The 17,922-nt window shown below is 32.1% G+C and overlaps 1 long non-coding RNA gene across 4 annotated transcripts; it reads right to left on the bottom strand.

The window, feature by feature from the left end:
• Positions 1–3,760: 3,760 nt before the first annotated feature.
• On the bottom strand, positions 3,761–15,443 carry LOC138328303 (uncharacterized). 4 transcript variants are annotated; one of them, XR_011209183.1, is made up of 6 exons: positions 15,262–15,443; positions 14,944–15,029; positions 10,268–12,024; positions 6,092–6,563; positions 4,978–5,092; positions 3,761–4,698 (listed from the first exon to the last, which is right to left on the bottom strand). It is a non-coding gene; the product is annotated as an uncharacterized lncRNA (long non-coding RNA). The 4 variants fall into 4 exon arrangements; XR_011209184.1 differs by having other exon boundaries at positions 15,267–15,443; XR_011209185.1 differs by lacking the exon at positions 10,268–12,024 and having other exon boundaries at positions 6,092–6,281; positions 15,262–15,438.
• Positions 15,444–17,922: the final 2,479 nt, after the last annotated feature.

The raw sequence follows: 17,922 nt of genomic DNA, 5'->3' as shown, positions 1-17,922 counted from the left end.
TTCATCATGCTGCATCACGCTGACAAGATCAACCTGGACATCTACCTCGATACGGGAACCGGTAAATACCGTCAGCTTGTTAATGTCTCTGAATTAGCAGCATCCCTTGGACAACCGTACCGTTGCTCGGATACTATGTCAGCGGCGAGGATTGTACCAGTTCCTTCAAGGGTATACAAAGTCACCTTAAAAAGCAAAAGAATCCCAAATTCCAGAAAGTCTTCAGGTTTGTTGATAATATATTATGTTACTCCATGTAAATGTGTTTGTTTTCAGATGACATTCAACTCACATTTCAGGCTAAACTTTCAATTTTATCTTATCACATTGCTGTTCCTGTTTTAGTCAGCTTGGTAACGACTGGGAGGTGAGTCATGAAGTTGAAGAGAATCTCGAGGCCTTCACATGTATGATGTACAATCAGGGACGCGAGGGAAGAGTAAATCAGGTCAGGACCAAAATACTCATGAAAATGGTTGGAGAAGATGAAGCCTTGAACAGTAAGTCAAAAATAGACTTCGCTCGTTTACCACCCTGCAAAGATTCACTTACCCCACATATTCAGCGTGTAAATTACAGGGTGGCATGTTACAAACGCTCGGCCGAACCCATCTTCTGGAAACCGAAACCATACGACATGAACCAGGGTTGGGAAAAAAAACCAGGATGGGACATTGGAACCGGTCTGGTCTTGTGGTCCAATCTTTCCGCCATCTCTCGTCGACCTTCTGGCTACTGATGAGGAAATCGAGGATGATAGTAATAGTGAGGACGATGAGGTCGATGAGGTCGACTTTGAGGTTGATATGGACGACGATGATGACTATTAAAGAATGTGATTGAGAATAATTCGAACGCGATGGAACTTTTTGATTTCTATTTTTTGTTTTTCAGTTGTATTCAATAAAACAAAACATGGATTATTACGGTACTAATCACGTTCTAGTTATAATTGGGAACTGTCTGAATCATGGAAAAACATGTGAAGTGGCCTTTGGATGTTAACTTGATCCGGGAATATGTAATTTTTTTAATTATGTGATTTTTCTCTATGAACGGTTATGTTGGGGGGGATGTTTCCCTATCTTTTTTCCGCCTCAGTCATGTGATCTATATTTTCATAGTACACATATGTTTAGACAAAGGTTAGTTCAATTCGAAATGACCGCTACAGGGTTTTTTTTCAATAATTTTTTTTCTTGTGTTATGTATGACACTAAATACATGTAGTTATGAGATAAGGGAGATAACTCCTATAGCTTTTTTTATCAATACATCCTATAAAGGTCATATCATTAGTCTAGGTTATAGAACTTTCTAGAATATAATCATGTATAAACAAATATGTTTGTAAACATGTTGATTAATGTATTGCTTTATTTTAGAGTTTTAAGAGATGTGAAGACATGTACAATGTAATTATGTCCAAACTGTAAAAGATTTTAAAATAGTGGTTATATCTGTGATAGAGAAAATGAAACCATAGAACATGTTTCTAATATGGTAAAAATGAAAAGAAAAATTTACAAAAATACTAGTATTGTTGACTTATAAATAATTATCTTATTATTCTTTATATGAAGTTTAATACTTTACGTATATGTGCTGTAAAGCACAAAACATTAATCTGGATAGTTTGATTGAGGTATTGGTATACCAAATATTATACTGAAAAGTGTCAATAATATTTGTGTGCGTTCTTTTTTTCTTTCTTTTTTTTAAAAATATATTTTATTTATTAAAAAATTTTAATCTCCTAATCACAAAAATTGAATCAATTGAGAATCATTTAAGTGTTTTGCCTAACAATACGTCTCACTAAACTAAAGTTTCATGACCAGAAGGTTGTTCTGCACCAAAGATTCTCGGACTAGATGGAACATGAGGGAATTGTCGAAATATATGTGGACATCTATTCCACCGGAACGCAGTGACCCCACGACAACTTGCAGCAGCTTGACGAAAACCAAAGCAGCAGTCGTGAGCCCGAAAGGATTTTGTTTTGTTGTAATGAGCAGTGCAATACTATCGTGTCTTCAGGACATAACATTCAAGGAGAATACTTCGAACTCAGTGGTACTTTTTGTTATGGCACGGGTCGATAATTTATGAAACATATTCTATATTTTCCAGTTGTTTTCACTACAAGTATCTGTATTATTACCGTGTTGACCACGTTATAGTTGTAATTGGGAACTGTCTGATCATGGATAAAACATGTGAACTAGCCTTTGGATGTTAACTGGATCCAGGAATATGTAATTATTGTAATTACAGTGTACTATTACACATATTTATTATGATAAATATTCTAAATTTATATGTTTATATGTATATGTTTAGACAAGAGCCAAGAGTTCAATTCAGAATAACTGTTGCAAAGTGTTTTGCCTGAATAAATGGAGTTTTAATGTTATTATAATACATATTTATTATGATAATTATTCTAAATTTATCCTTTTATAATGCACATATGTTTAGACAAGAGCCAAGAGTTCAATTCAGAATAACTGTTGCAAAGTGTTTTGCCTGAATAAATGGAGTTTTAATATAGCAGTTCTTTTCATTTTTTATCTTTTCGGTGGGGGGGGATTCTTCTCCTTTTTCCACCTTAAATATGCGATCTATCTTCTCATAGTACACATGTTTACACAAGCGTTACTTCAATTCGAAATGACTGTCAGAAGGTGGTTTATCATTCAATTTATTTTCTTGTGATGAAAATTGTGGCATTTATTGATTTTTTAATGAAAAAAGCTGAAAAATTCATTATTTTCCCGCCATTTCACAAAACTGTGACTTTATCGTATTCAGCATGTTTCAATCATATTAAAAATGTGTTTATTTGTCTCTGTGTGTTTTCTGGTTCTTTATGCATGTGCGTATATGCGAAAGTGTGACCATTTTTTGTAACTGAAATCCAATATGGCCGCCATAGGACCCCCATGGGACATCAGTTGTCAATGGCAGCAAGCAAAAAATGAAACTAGACATCATACCGGTAGTAAAAAACCTGTTTCAAAAGACTGCCAGGAGGGTACATGGGAACCTATTTCTCCTCGCCCATTATTCCTCACAGGGGCGAGCGCTCAATTAACAGGTGTTAAATCAATCAGCTGATCATATTTACATAATTCATTTTAGAGTATTAAGGGATGTAAAGACATGTAGTTTTGTTTAATTGAAAAATGTTTGGTCACTCAGAAATGGAAACAACACGCTGTCTTTAGGTCTTTAATCTGACTTTGAAAATATACTAAATATCTTTTCAAATTGTCAAATATTTAAAATGCAATGGTTTCAATATTGACTACAACAAGTTTTTTTTATATAACAACGATTTTTTTCTCTGTAATAAATGAATTAAAAAAATTGAAACCATCGAACATATTTCTGGTATTGGCAAAATAAAAAGAAAGTTGTATGAATAACTATCTTATTATTCGTTATATAGAAGTCTAATTTGTATATACGTATTCTGTTTCGATGAAAACACCACAATCATGAATCTGGATAGTTTGTTTGAGGTTTTTTATACCATATATGATGTTGAAAAGTGTCATTTTGTGTAAGTTATTCTTTGTTTACAAAAAATAGTTTATTCTCCTTATCACAAACATTGAATCAATGTAGTATTCAATTGCTGTGTTTTGAACAATAGTGTACGTCTAACTAAGCACACTTACTAACAAAAATCTTCATTTCCTTTTTTAAATCTAGGCCTCTTAAAAACAGGATACCAAATACTATTTTTCACCATTGAAGTTATGTCCTTTTAATATGTACTTAGTATATATATAACTGATGGTGTTTTGAAAAATCAGATTACATTCTTCTGCTAGTAGTTGCCTTATATTGAGATATATAAGATATACATTGTATCCAAATATATGTACATTCAATCTGTCAGATAAGCCATATGATCCTTTCAATAAGATTGGAATAATTTTGATCAACTTTGATAAAGTTAAGTCATAATTATATTTATTCAAATCTTTTGCATGTGGAGCGAGCGACCTCCAACGCGTGACAATATTGTTCACTGAGTTGACACAATCACGTCCTAATCATCAAGTTATAGATGTTAAAATATGTATTTGTACATCTTATATACACTTTTGCAAGCTTAGAAAATTACAAATTATGTACTTTGGAAAATAATGCATACCTTTAATAGATCACCAAACATACAAATCTCAAATAGATCAAGTAAAACAAAGAGTTAAAATCGAGACCGAATAAGAAGCTATTTTCATTTGCACATTTTTTTCATAACACACATACTTTCTTGTACAATTCAAGTTGTGTTTTTATTTAAACCATTTTTATAGCTCGTTAAAGCTCTAAATTTCCCTATCAAGATGATTGTGTTACAGTTATATGTCCATCTGCACGACTCTAACAATATAAGATCTAATATATGAACACACAATACTATTTATAAATTTCATTCATGATAATTAACTATGATTTAACATCGAAAAGTGCACCAAGTCAGTTTTAGGAGACATTGATAAGTTAGTATTTTTAAATACAGTTTAGCATTCTTGATGAAATAGTAAATGCAAAGGAAATTTCTGAACACTTCGGATATTGCAAATGCCATTTTGTCATCCAGTAATTATTTTCAGTGAACGTCCCATTTCTACACCAGCAGTACTCGAACGATGCGCTCGTCACATTCACTGAGCACATTACCTAGAACAATAGGAGCAAAGAATGTTGTTCTGACATAACCAAAATCATGGTACATGTTTATGGGTGTGTAATATAACAAATCTTAGCAGGTAATAAGTTATGCATGTATAATGTGGAATGGTATTAGACTATAATAATCATTCATTAAATTAAAATTCACATCAGATTAATTTCAAGATATATACGCAGTTTATTTGTATCTTTATATTGTTATATACGCATGACATCATGCTTCTTTTTATTTTCGTTTTTGTTTTATAAAATCGGATCTGTTCCTACCAGAACGTTCCATGTCACTATCTCATGAATTAGCGACGTTGGCGGACCCCCTGTGTTCTTTCTAGACAACGTCTATGGTGGATACAACGCAGTTCGCTATCAGAGAATCTACACTCTGAAACACAACATAATAATATATTATACATCAGACAAAAACAACAACAAAAAATCATGTGTTATGAAGCCACAATATTTGGGTCAATTGATTCAAAACCCAAGTGTATATGATATATTTCATCTTTTAAAGCATTGGCCGAATGTTTTTACCCCATATCTACCGTATACGTCTTCATACGTACAACTATTGGTTGTTATGAAAACAATGTTTAATGTTCTGATATGAATGGGTTTTCTTGAAATAGGTTTAGATCTGATATCCGCACAAAGTTTGTAAATTTTTTAAAAGGATCACAATTTAGTCATACGAGATATGGAGATATTCATGTAAATTAATCATTATTTCAGTTTTTTGTTAAAATCATATTTTTTTGGTCTCGGGTGTAAAATCAAACATCTACACTAACTCCTTTTGGTTATCCTATTTTGCCAGAATCAATAATATCAATGTTTGGGTGTTGCATGTATTTTAGCATTTCTTATGTTTGTATGCATCAACAACAGAATTAAAGTTTATCAGAAACACAGTAATCAGTACTCTTATAAGAGAAATATTAATTGGTCAGTCACTTGTTGTTCACCCAGTCATGAAATATTTATAATAATGGTATGTAAGTATACATATAAATATGCTGGATGTTTGTTAATAAATGTTTTATATTATTTTTCTGAATACTTTCATTGCAATATTTTGTTATTTATGTATTAAAATTGAAATACGGTTCAAACGAATACTATTTTTTTTATATTTTCAAACAATTGTCCTCCAAAATGAGAAAGGACATTTTTATGCTTTAAATTGTATTTTTATAGTTCATGTTAGTAACTAGTTCAGGTTAAATCACCAATAGGTCAGATGATTATCTTTTAAAGGCGGTCACAATTTTTTTGGGGGGTCGCCTTGTTTCGCAATACAAAACGTTGAAACCCGAAATATAAGGTCATTTACACGAATTTGCATTAAATTCACATCATTTAAACAGACAGCTATAATTACCTCTATATTGACCCATTCTTCCACAAACAACACATTCGAAGTAAGCACCATCATGATCCACAAAGTACCACCTTGCAAGGTCCAACACCCAGAACCTGGTCGATACATATCGGAACGTTGACACGCGAATTAATTCAACCCTCAAAGAAGTTAGAGTAAATATTTCTACCCATGTACAAGGGTCTGGCATCTGAAACAAACCCAACGACGAAATATCAGAGGAATCGTAAACAATTAAAAATAGATGTCAAATGAACTCATGATTGAATCAAAATAAAGTACTATTTAAAGACAGAAGGGTCTTTTAAGGTCCTTTACAAAATTGAGAATTTCATGGCCTTGAGGTTGCAGATATTACCCTGCGAAGAGGTCAAAATAACTATAGTTTATATAAGCACGTGAAAGCATATTTTGGAGCATTATTTGTTTCATTTCAACAGGCATTGAGTTAACCTTGTTTAGAATTATTAGCCTATTAAATTATTAAATCCTATGATATCTGATAATGACATTCAAATGCAACCATTTAATGTCGCTCCTTACAGAAAGGATAGAACAACTGGGCCGGGGGGTGGGGTTATTGTTTATTATAAAAATACTGTCGTGTTGAAGAGAAGAAGGTATTTGGAAAGAGATGATGTTGAGTTACTCTGGTTAAAGGTTCTAATAAATAATCATAAATTTTTCCTTGGCTGTATATATAGACCTGATAGTAATATTGATTACTGGGGTAAACTTGACGATACATTAACTAGAGCTACCGATACTTTACTAGATGTTATATACTTACAGGTGATATTAATGTTGATATGCTAAATTTACCACTAAATGATCATTTATCAAGACTCCTTATTAAACATAACCTTGCTAGCCTTATCAATGAACCTACAAGAATAACACCTGATAGTGCCACTTCCATTGATATTATCCTTACAAACAACCCCAACCTAATAACTAATACTTTTGTATCACCACCATTCTGTAGTGACCATTCATCAGTTCATGCTCAAATTTCTCTTACTGTTTTTAAACAGGTGACTTATAAAAAAAACTATATTAAAATATGACGAAGCTGATTTTGAAAGTATGAATAATGCTCTCCTTAATATTGACTGGTTGAACTTATCAACACTTCAAGACCCAGACACATTTAACTCATTTATTATAGACTCAATCACCGAACAAGTCAACAGTTTCATTCCGACCAAAATTATTACTGTGCGCCCAAATGATAAGCCCTGGATGAATAATACCATCAGATTAAAAATGAGACAACGCAATAGAATACATAGAAAAGCTAAAATAATTAATACCCCCCACTACTGGGAACGATTTCGTTATCTTAGGAATGAAACAATCCACTTGATCCGTGTGGCTAAAAAAACTACATCAAAAGGCTTGAAAATTGTCTAAATGAAAACTCAGTCCCTCCAGACAAATGGTGGAAGATAGCAAAATATATTACTAACTTCACTAATACATCCTCTTCTATTCCACCTCTTGAATCTGATAATCAAACCATCAATCATCCTATTGATAAAGCAGAAATCCTGAATAATCATTTTAGTAATATTTCTACATCTTCACCAAACCTTGAATTACCTCAGTTAGCACAGCCCTATATACCTTACTCACTTACTAATATTCAAATCACTCAACAAGATGTATCTGACCAAATTAGTAATCTTAATGTAAATAAACCCCCTGGACCAGACGGGTATAGTTCCTAAAATAGTAAAACATTTGTGTAACTCACTTATTCTCCCTCTCAGTCTTCTATTTAATAAAACTCTGGATTCAGGAATAATTCCAATTAGTTGGAAACAATCAAATGTAAATGCTATATATAAAGGGAATGGGTCATCTAATGATGTTCAAAATTATAGACCTATCTCGATAACCTCTTGTTTCAGTAAAATAATGGAAAAAATAGTATTTAAATATCTCTACAACTATCTTATGGACAACTCTATATTATCTAAGCATCAGTCTGGCTTCATACCAGGTGATTCCACTGTTAATCAACTATTGTTTATTTATAATGAAATTGTTAGCAATATGGACCAGGGTAAGGAACTTCGATTTATTTTTTGTGATATAAGTAAAGCTTTTGACAGAGTATGGCATAAAGGTCTTTTACATAAACTCCAGATGTATGGAATAAATGGAAATTTACTTCTATGGTTCGACAATTACCTATCTGATAGATTACAAAGAGTGACCACAGAAGGCTACTATTCACAGTTCAAGGTTGTAAATGCTGGGGTACCCCAGGGATCAGTACTCGGGCCTCTTCTTTTCCTCCTCTACATCAACGATATCACTGATAATCTTTCAACTAATATCAAACTTTTTGCAGATGACACCTCCTTGTACGTAATTATAGATGAAAACCCAGCACAAGCAACTCAAGCACTAACAACTGACCTCTCTAACATTAGTGAATGGGCAAAAACATGGGGCATCAAATTTAACCCTAACAAAACTAAATCAGTACTATTTTCCAGAAAACATAACAAAAACAGCCCCCCAATAAACTTCCAAAACAATCAAATTACTGACACATCTGAACACAAACACCTAGGGCTTACACTTAAGGACGATGCATCATGGAAACAACATATCCTTAACATATATGAAAAAGCATACAGTAGATTAAACATTCTTCGTTACATTAAAAATAAAGTAAATCGTCAGTCATTAATTAAAATTTACACAGCATTTATTAGGCCAATCTTAGAATACGCAGATATAATATGGGATAATTGCACACAACAATCAAAAGACCTTTTAGAATCTGTCCAATTAGAAGCAGCCAGAATTATTACAGGACTTAGGTCTGGAACATCTCACAATAAACTTTATACAGAACTTGGATGGGAAACACTATCAGTAAGAAGACACAAACACAAACTAATAATGATGTACAAAATAATGCATGGCCTATCACCACAATACTTACAAGATATCCTAAATCCTTTCAATAACATTAACAATCAAAACAATAATGGCTATGCTCTCAGACAAACAAGAATATTTAATCCACCAATATGCAGAACTAATAATTATTTTGATAGTTTCATCCCACTAATGTGTCGCACTATAAACACTTCTGATAACAATCTCTTTAACTCTCCTTCTCTCTCAGCCTTTAAACACCAACTTAATAAAGATGTCCCAGTTGTAATTGAATCAACCCAAATTTTTAAAACAGAAGGTGATAGAAGAGCTAATATTATTCTTTGTCAACTTAGAAATTTGTGTAGTAATCTTAATTCCCACCTATATACTGACCATCTATCTGATGATACATCTTGTGCTTGTTCTTTTGAAAATGAAACTATATCCCACTATTTTCTCGAATGTCCTTTATATGACCAACATAGACTTTCCCTGTTCACCTCCATTAGTAGTTATGCAAATCATAACCATATTGATATCAATATTCTTCTTCAAGGCTGTCCTGACTGTGATAAAACTATAAACAGACAGTTACTTCACGATGTTCACCTATATATAGGTAAATCTAGACGTTTTAATCTCTATATGATTTAAATTAGCCATGACATAAGTTTTTGACATAAGTTTTTGAAATAAGCTTTTGAAATTTAAAGATTCTCTTTAAAAAAAAAAAAAAACAACATTTGAATAACGTTGTATAAATTCTACTCTAATTATCCTCTGATAAAGATATACTTGGAGTATTTTGTTGAGCATGGTTGTTTTAATACGGTTACTTTGTTTTATTCTATATACAGCATACACTTATCTTATTAAAAGAATATACATGTATATTTTCAATTATTTTCAGGAAATTTAACAGTATTGAGAGCAATGACAAGTGTATATATATATACACATGGACTGTTGGTCATTGTCTGTCAATATCTGAGTAACATTTGGTCTAATTAGTAATATAACATGTTCTTGTATTAAAATAATAGCTGTATTTGTATTATGTGTGTTGTGTGAATGGAGTATGCAAAAGAGTTATCTCCCTTTATCTGTTGTAAAATTTCATTTCAAAACTTAAATATAATATCTATAATTGATGTAAGTTTAAACTATTACTTTTGCCACCATTGGAGAGAATTTATATAGGCTTTGCCTGTTATTTAATCCATTTGACTTGTAACATCTTTGTCAATAAAATTTGTTGAAATGAAAATTATTAGCCTGAGATAACGTTTCAACAAGTTATCCAAAGTGGTCCTCGCGAACCCCCAGTGGCCAAAAGGGGTCAAAAAGGACCTGTTATAGTTTTTGAATTTTGCCCATGAACCAATTTAACGAAACCCATGTGCATTTTATAGTATAATGACAGAGAAACTGTAAGATATCTAAAACATTCAAAAGGCACCAGGGGCCAGTGCTTGGAATCATCTAATATTGTCCTTCCAAGGTGTACACCAGGGTTCCTTTTTTGGTCCAAAACTATATCAAATTGATATTCTATTTCGTAAAACGATATGATATTTTCAAAAGTATATATTTCTGCAAATTTTGACCGAATATGTGTGGCTCTAAGAATTTGGCAAACTTTTTTACAGTCTTGAAACCAGAAAAGCCAAATTTTGAGGCATATTTTTAGCAATATCATTTTCAAATTGTTCCTTTACACCAAATATATTTTGTAATTATTTGGACTATAATGCTACTTAATAATGAATTGCGACAAACTCGTAGCATTTGCTTGAAGTTTCTAAAAACATAGCCCACCCAACAGTTTTATCCTAAGATAACAATTTTACCGGTTTTAGATTTTAAAAAAATCTCCGTCTTTTGTTGAAAGAATCAATTGAAGAATTATATATATTTGCTAGAATCTCAGGGTTAAAATTAAATATTGATAAGACACAGGTAGTCAAGATAGGAAACAAAATATTTATTAAAAACTTTTACCTGGGTTAAATTTTCAATGGGGTAAGAGTAAATTTACATTTCTTGGAAAAGACTTGAGTGTTAATCTATCTGAAATTCCAATACTGAATTTTGATAAAATCACTTATTAAGACTTAGAGAAGGAGAGTTGTGACTCCGGATTTTCCTGATAATATTGATACAAAAGTTTAATAATTTATTTATAATATTACCAAATCCTGATAATCAGTTTATAAAAAATCTAAACACTATTTTTTATATTTTTTTTGTGAAACAGTAAAACTGACAGGGAAAAGAGAGTCATGAAAGGAAAATGGCAAAAAATACAGTTACATTGATTTATATATGTTTTCACACTGTGGACCTAATTTTGTACAGCTTTGTAAAAATTGTGTTAAAATAAATTCTGTTGTTTTTTCTAGCGTGGACATGGTTTATTCTGAAGTATGGTATAATAAAAACACAGAAAAAGAACATCAGGAAATTCCCTCTGTGCTATAAAATAATACTAATTTGACTATTGGCGGTAAAAATGTTTTTATAAGACTTGGTTCAGGAAAAACATTACTGTAGTAAATGACTAAATGAAGGATAGTTGATACACTTACTTTTCAGAGAATATCTGAATAAAGCCTATTCGGAAAAAAATGTCAAATAGAATATCCTTTTATTCCTACTGATATCGAATATTTTATGAGTAATGTAAAAGGCTCAAGCTAGGAATCTGTACAATATAATGAAAAAAGTAATACTCCTACAGGGGGGATGGGAAGACTTAGTTCAGTTAAATCATTTGAAATGGGTTTATACAATTCTACAATTCCCTTTATAGTAACGGGAAATTCTAAGATTCAGTGGTTCCAATATAGATTAATACATCATATCTTGACCACACATTCTTCCATGTTTAAAATAGGATTGTCTGCCTCGCCTCTCTGTCCTCTTTGCAAACATGAACAAGAAACAATAATTCACATTATGTGGAAATGTCACGAAGTAGAATTTTTACAAAGTTTGGAAATACTCTTTGATCCATTAATTATTCCATTTTCCTGTAATAAAGAAAGAATTTGGTTTATTTTCACAAAATCACAACCGGATTTCAAACAAAATAGGCAATATTATTCTCACTTTGATTAAGTACTACACAATATATACAAGTGCATATGTCTCCAGAAAAGATTAAATCCATACGTAGCAAGCAGGGAAATCAAGAATACTATAATATTCAAAAACTACATCTAATAGCCAATGTAATCAGTAGATCTTTATTTACGAACGGAAAAATGGATGACTCTGGTAGAGCTAGCACATTAAAGTTAACTATAATATATATACATATATATATATTTTGTCAATGCAAAATAATTTCAAACCTTTTGATAATATAAAATATTTATCCTATAATCTGTAAAACATTTTTCTCGCTAACCCAGCCCCCCTATCGCTCCTAGCACCCCTACACCCCCCCCCCCCTTTTTTTTTTTTTTTACCACCTCTCCATAATTCCCTTTTCTTTAACTACACCGCCCCATCTTTTTCCATTCTTTCAACTCCTTCTTCTTCTCTATTTGTTTGTTGTCACGTGCGGGTGTCCTATGTGTAAGTGTCTTTGGTTTTATGAACAATGGTTGAATATGTATGTGTCTATAGTGTCTTGTCATGGTATGAGTCTGTGAGTGTAAATGTGTGTGAGAGTAATATTAAATGGGAAATACTAATGTATTATAATTGTGATACAAATTAAGGTTTATAGCGGACTATTCATTTTTTGTTCCTATCATTAATTTAAATTCAATGTTTTTCATTGTAAAACGAATTACATGCATTTTATTTGTAAGGAATGAAATTTGTACGTTTGTATATGCTATATTATGTATGTTTGCAAAAAAAACTTTGAAAAAAATATATACAAAAAAGATTATTTAAGGTAAATGAATAAATTATAAATTAAAAAAGCGTTTGCTGAGAGCCAAGTAAAAAATGAAGGGGAAAAAAAGAAAATAAAAAAATCAGTGGTAGTTATTACAGGTCTTTTCAAAAATCTTTTTTTTTACTTTACAACTTTGGTACAATCAATATTCTCTTCATGGGTTGAATGGTCTTAAGTCCCTATACAAAATATGTGAATTCTTTGGCCCTATGGACTCATATTTTCCCTTGGGAAGGGGGTTAAATTTACTATTATAGTTTATATATTGAGAAAACATTTTTATGAGCATTATTTGTTCAATTTCCATAGATAAAAAGTTGGTCATAATTAATAGCCTAGAATAGATAGCAATTTATCATATCATATTGATCTTGACTGACCCTCAGACCCCAGAGGGATGGGAACAAAATGAGTCAAAATGACTCAAGTCTAAACAAATTATGATTTCAAAGGTGTGATTGAATCAAATTATCTTCATAAATTAAAGGTCAAATTGATAGAATCACTGACTGATGTCAAGAGCCCGATGGGCTAATCTACAGTGTTTATATGTCTTTGTGTCATTCTGTATAATAACTCAGGTGATGGGTTTTGGAAAGTTAAATAATAATATGACGTTGTTGGTTTAAAAGGTTGGCAGGGGTAGCGGTGAAATACTGACTGTACATCACTCTTGTAAATGTAAATTAACAAAGAGATCAGTGGGGAAGACGAATCCACAACCATATATGTCAATCCCAATGGAATTTCTATAGGAATAGATACATGGACTTAGTCCCCTCCTATCATTTTACTATAATGCTGAATAAACATAGTGATAATCCTTCTTGATCACTTCAAAGGAGATTAGGAATCAACTATCCTAATTCAACTTTCATTTCTATATGTTTCCGCCTACCCTACTGGGATCAACCAACTAAATAAAAAAAAGACCTTCGAAATGGCGCCTGTGTATACAAGATTGAGCCCAGGATAGAATTTTAACCCGGCCGCTGATTGGCTGGCTAATTATGAATTTCAAAAGTAAAAAATGTTTTCTGACAGGTAATTATTCCTAGATAACCATAATATCAATTTGGAAATGCATATTGAGATTTAGGTTCAAAATATCAATTTTGATAATGAATAGGTAAAAACATTAGAATTTCCGGATATTTCAGTGCAAAATGCGCCTGATTTCAATAAAGCTACCCTGGTTGGAGTTTGAGCAGAAGGACCCAAACTTTTTTTTCTATCTAGTGTTATATGAGAACCTAGACTTTAATTATAGAACACAATACCTAACTAATATTTCTTTGTTTTAATAATACAGTACAAAACTTTAACACAGTTTAACAATGTGGTCTATGTAAAATCATTTAGTTGGTTGCTCTCTATACTGCATTCCATGACGAATAAGGTATATAACCGACCCCCTGCCCACTGAATCCTAATTAGACACTTGTTGACATTTTCTCCCTTCTGGACAATCAACTTGCAGATATTGAGCCCGTGAAAGTATCATACAGATAGGGCTACATCTTACCTTCAAAGTTGATGTAAAACGCCGGAAGACAAAACACAAAGAGACGCTAGATGGCGTTATACTATTTTCATTATTTATATGAACAACGCGATTTTAATTTATATTATTTTAAGTGTAATATTTATTTTAAGTTCACTATCTTATTAGTGAAAGCAATCGCTTACACATTCAGAATTTTTAATTGTTGCACTTCCCGAAAAATCCCGAATCATTGAAAAATAAAGCAGGAAGTTAATTTTCATGGACGCTGCCATATTGAAATAGGTCCGAATTCTCGTTCTTAAACGAGATTACAGACATTGAATACAAACAAATCTATCGTCTATGGTTCTCTTTGCTTCAGTGCGATTTAGGTCAATGGAAAATAATATCGATTTCACCTATAATGTAAAGGAAGTTACAACTCGTATGTTGTAATATTTATGATAATATTTTTTCTTTGTGATGGATCTCTATTTTAACTTTATTTCTTTAAATTAAACATAATCTTTAAAAGAAAAAATCATTACCTACCTCCCTTATCCAATTTCATTTTCCCGGTATAGCCAATGACATTCATTGTAATCATTAAATCCACAGGGCACCTCATTCTTGTCTGTCTGTTCATGTAGAAATCATGAAATCATTTACTCAGACTGTACATACAGAATGGTTTATAAAAAACAATTATATTCTTTCCAAGCGTCAGCGCTGAAAACATATTTTACATAATTTTAAACGTAAATAATCAGGTAGTTTTCATAATTAACATATATATTCATTTAAAAGTCGATTGTATACAAAATATAATTTGTTAGTATGAATAAAAGCAATTGAATGATAAATACTCACTGTACCTTCACTGTTTTAAACTGCGGAGAGTATAACGATGACAAATCAAAAACGCACCATACGATATACATTTTACATGACTCGTGAATCGATTTAAAATAACCTATACTCGTGATCAAGAGGTATAATTGTAAGTAATAACTGTATTGCACATATGTCCAAGGTTCCAAAAACCAATACTGTTTTGGGGCTCTGCCAAATATCTACGGGTAAATTGCGCATGTTAAATATATATTTGTCGATATTCATATACGATTGTTCAAACATCCATGTATTTAAATCTTTTGAAATAACAATGTCATAGCGAATCGATTATTGATCAAACGAGCATAACTAATTCATGTGGATTAAAATTTAATCATGTTTTTCGCTTCTAAACAATCAATGTCCTTGTTCTATACGTGTTCCTGTCCTTCTGTATTTATCTACAAATCGATAAACAGAAGGTCTATACTTAAATTGACAATACAATGTGTTTGATAAAATTCGTATATATACATAACGAAATGTTAATACACTTTAGGAAGGATCACATATCGATTATATACAGACATTTTTGCCACATAGACTCCTTTTATTTTAATGATAAACATGATATGCACGATTCAATAAATGCAGCCTATACTTTGTGTAGTAATTCCTATATGCATGAATGAGAGTCCTGTTTACTGACACCAAGTTAGTCCGCGCTGGAAATAAATGATATTTTAGTTGAATGATCCAGTTTACTTTGAAATTATTAAAACATTCTTTCTGATGTCTGAAGCTATTGAAAAATAGTGATTTTTTTTTCTGAATTAAAATTTTTTGTCGGGACTATTTTTTATCACAGGTTAGATGGTTGAAGCGGGAAATCCAAACGTTCACTCGAACCTAAATTATGTTTTACTTTGAAATAGGAAACAAAATATAAATATATTCGTGATGTAGATGACATTAACATATAGACAATAGACAATAGACAATGTTTATTAGCCAATCAAGGTCCCGCACGGGGCATTTACATACAAAACATTTATGATTACATAAAGTAGATATCATACAGGACAACTTTTAAAGTGAAAACGCACTAATATGACTAGAGATTCATAACTAGATAACTATAAAGGTTATATGATAGTAGATATACAACCAACAGTAGATAGATAGTTAAAATGTATACAATTTGATAGTTAGCTTCCTAACTGTTAGCGACAACGAGAAGTGGCTGTGTCGTTTCAGTGGGAAATTGAGTTATATAATTACCGACGAAGGTTCTGTGAAATAAAATCAGACAGAGGCACGAGGATACTCATGTTTTCGTTGTTCATGAGCCATATAAATTGGTTAAGTGAATCTAAGTGTAAAAAATTTGGACATACGTCATGGCATACATTGATTAATTTCTGACGTTGTGCTCTATATTTATCACAGGCAAATAGAAAATGGACTTCGGCCTCTATGTGTCCGTCATTACAATTTTTACAATGCCTTTCGTCCCGAGGGATCTTAAAATAACGTCCAGCTTCTATCATCAGTCTATGCGCGGAAATGCGGAGTTTGATGAGAGATCGTCTCGAATTGAAATTGGATAGAGATGAGAGATACTGTTCTGTACCAAAATTACTTTTTAAATGACAATAAGTTGAGAGCTTGCTATCCTTCAACATACTGCGTGTTGTGTGCCACATTTTAATATAATGTTCACGAAGACTTTTAATAAGAATGCGTTTGAATTGATATTCAGATTTATTGATTATGCTCTTATTTGTGTTAGTCATTGAAAAGATAGAATTGATACAACTGAACCATGAAGATTTACCGTTTTCACATAATAATTTAGAGCATAATACAGCCTCATGTAGCAGGGGAAATTGGTGCGCTGTATGTTCAAGATGATACCAGTACATGCCCATCCCCTTGATTATATTAAAATGGATCGGAAAGCGTCCAAGTTCCGATCGTACAGCGAAGTTCGTACTTTTTTTGTGTACACCAAGGAGAAATTTGCAAAGTTTTAAATGCAGAAGCTCGCTTTCCCAATTGTTGTAGATATCATCTAGAGTGGGCGATTTTCTTTTAAATCTTGGTGCATTCGTATCAAAACAGCCCCAAATTTCAGAACCGTATAGCAAAATCGGATTGATTGTATGGTCGAACACATTCAGACTTGTTTTTACTGAAGGATTAAATGATAAGAAGTCTTTACGGAGTTTGAAGTATGCTTTCCGGGCTTTATTACAACATTCTTTTCTGGCTGCTGAAAAAGTGCCAGAGGCAGAGAAGATCAATCCTAAGTATTTATAAGTGTGGACACATTCAATTGTATTGTTCTGGAATGAAAAAGGTAATTTGATCAGACGACCCGAATGATTGAATACAACCACTTTGGTTTTTTGAACATTCACATTAAGACACCAGTCTGTGCAGTATGAATTTAAAAGATCGAGTTTCTTCTGGAGGCCTGCAGCTGAGGCTGAAAGAAGGACAACATCATCTGCGTACATCAGACAATTAAGAGGTGAAGACTGAAGGTAGACTGGATCTTGAGAGTCTTCCAAATATTTAGGTAGATCATTTAGAAATATTTTGAACAGGTTAGGACTCAAATTATCTCCCTGTCGGACACCTAGTTTACAAGAGAAGGAGTCGGTTAAAATGTTGCCTACCTTCACTCGTGAC

The sequence above is a fragment of the Argopecten irradians genome, chromosome 1 (genome assembly GCF_041381155.1).
Source record: "Argopecten irradians isolate NY chromosome 1, Ai_NY, whole genome shotgun sequence".
NCBI classification, from domain to species: domain Eukaryota; kingdom Metazoa; phylum Mollusca; class Bivalvia; order Pectinida; family Pectinidae; genus Argopecten; species Argopecten irradians.
Note: the sequence above shows the minus strand (reverse complement) of the source record. Positions and strands in the feature narration are given on the sequence as shown.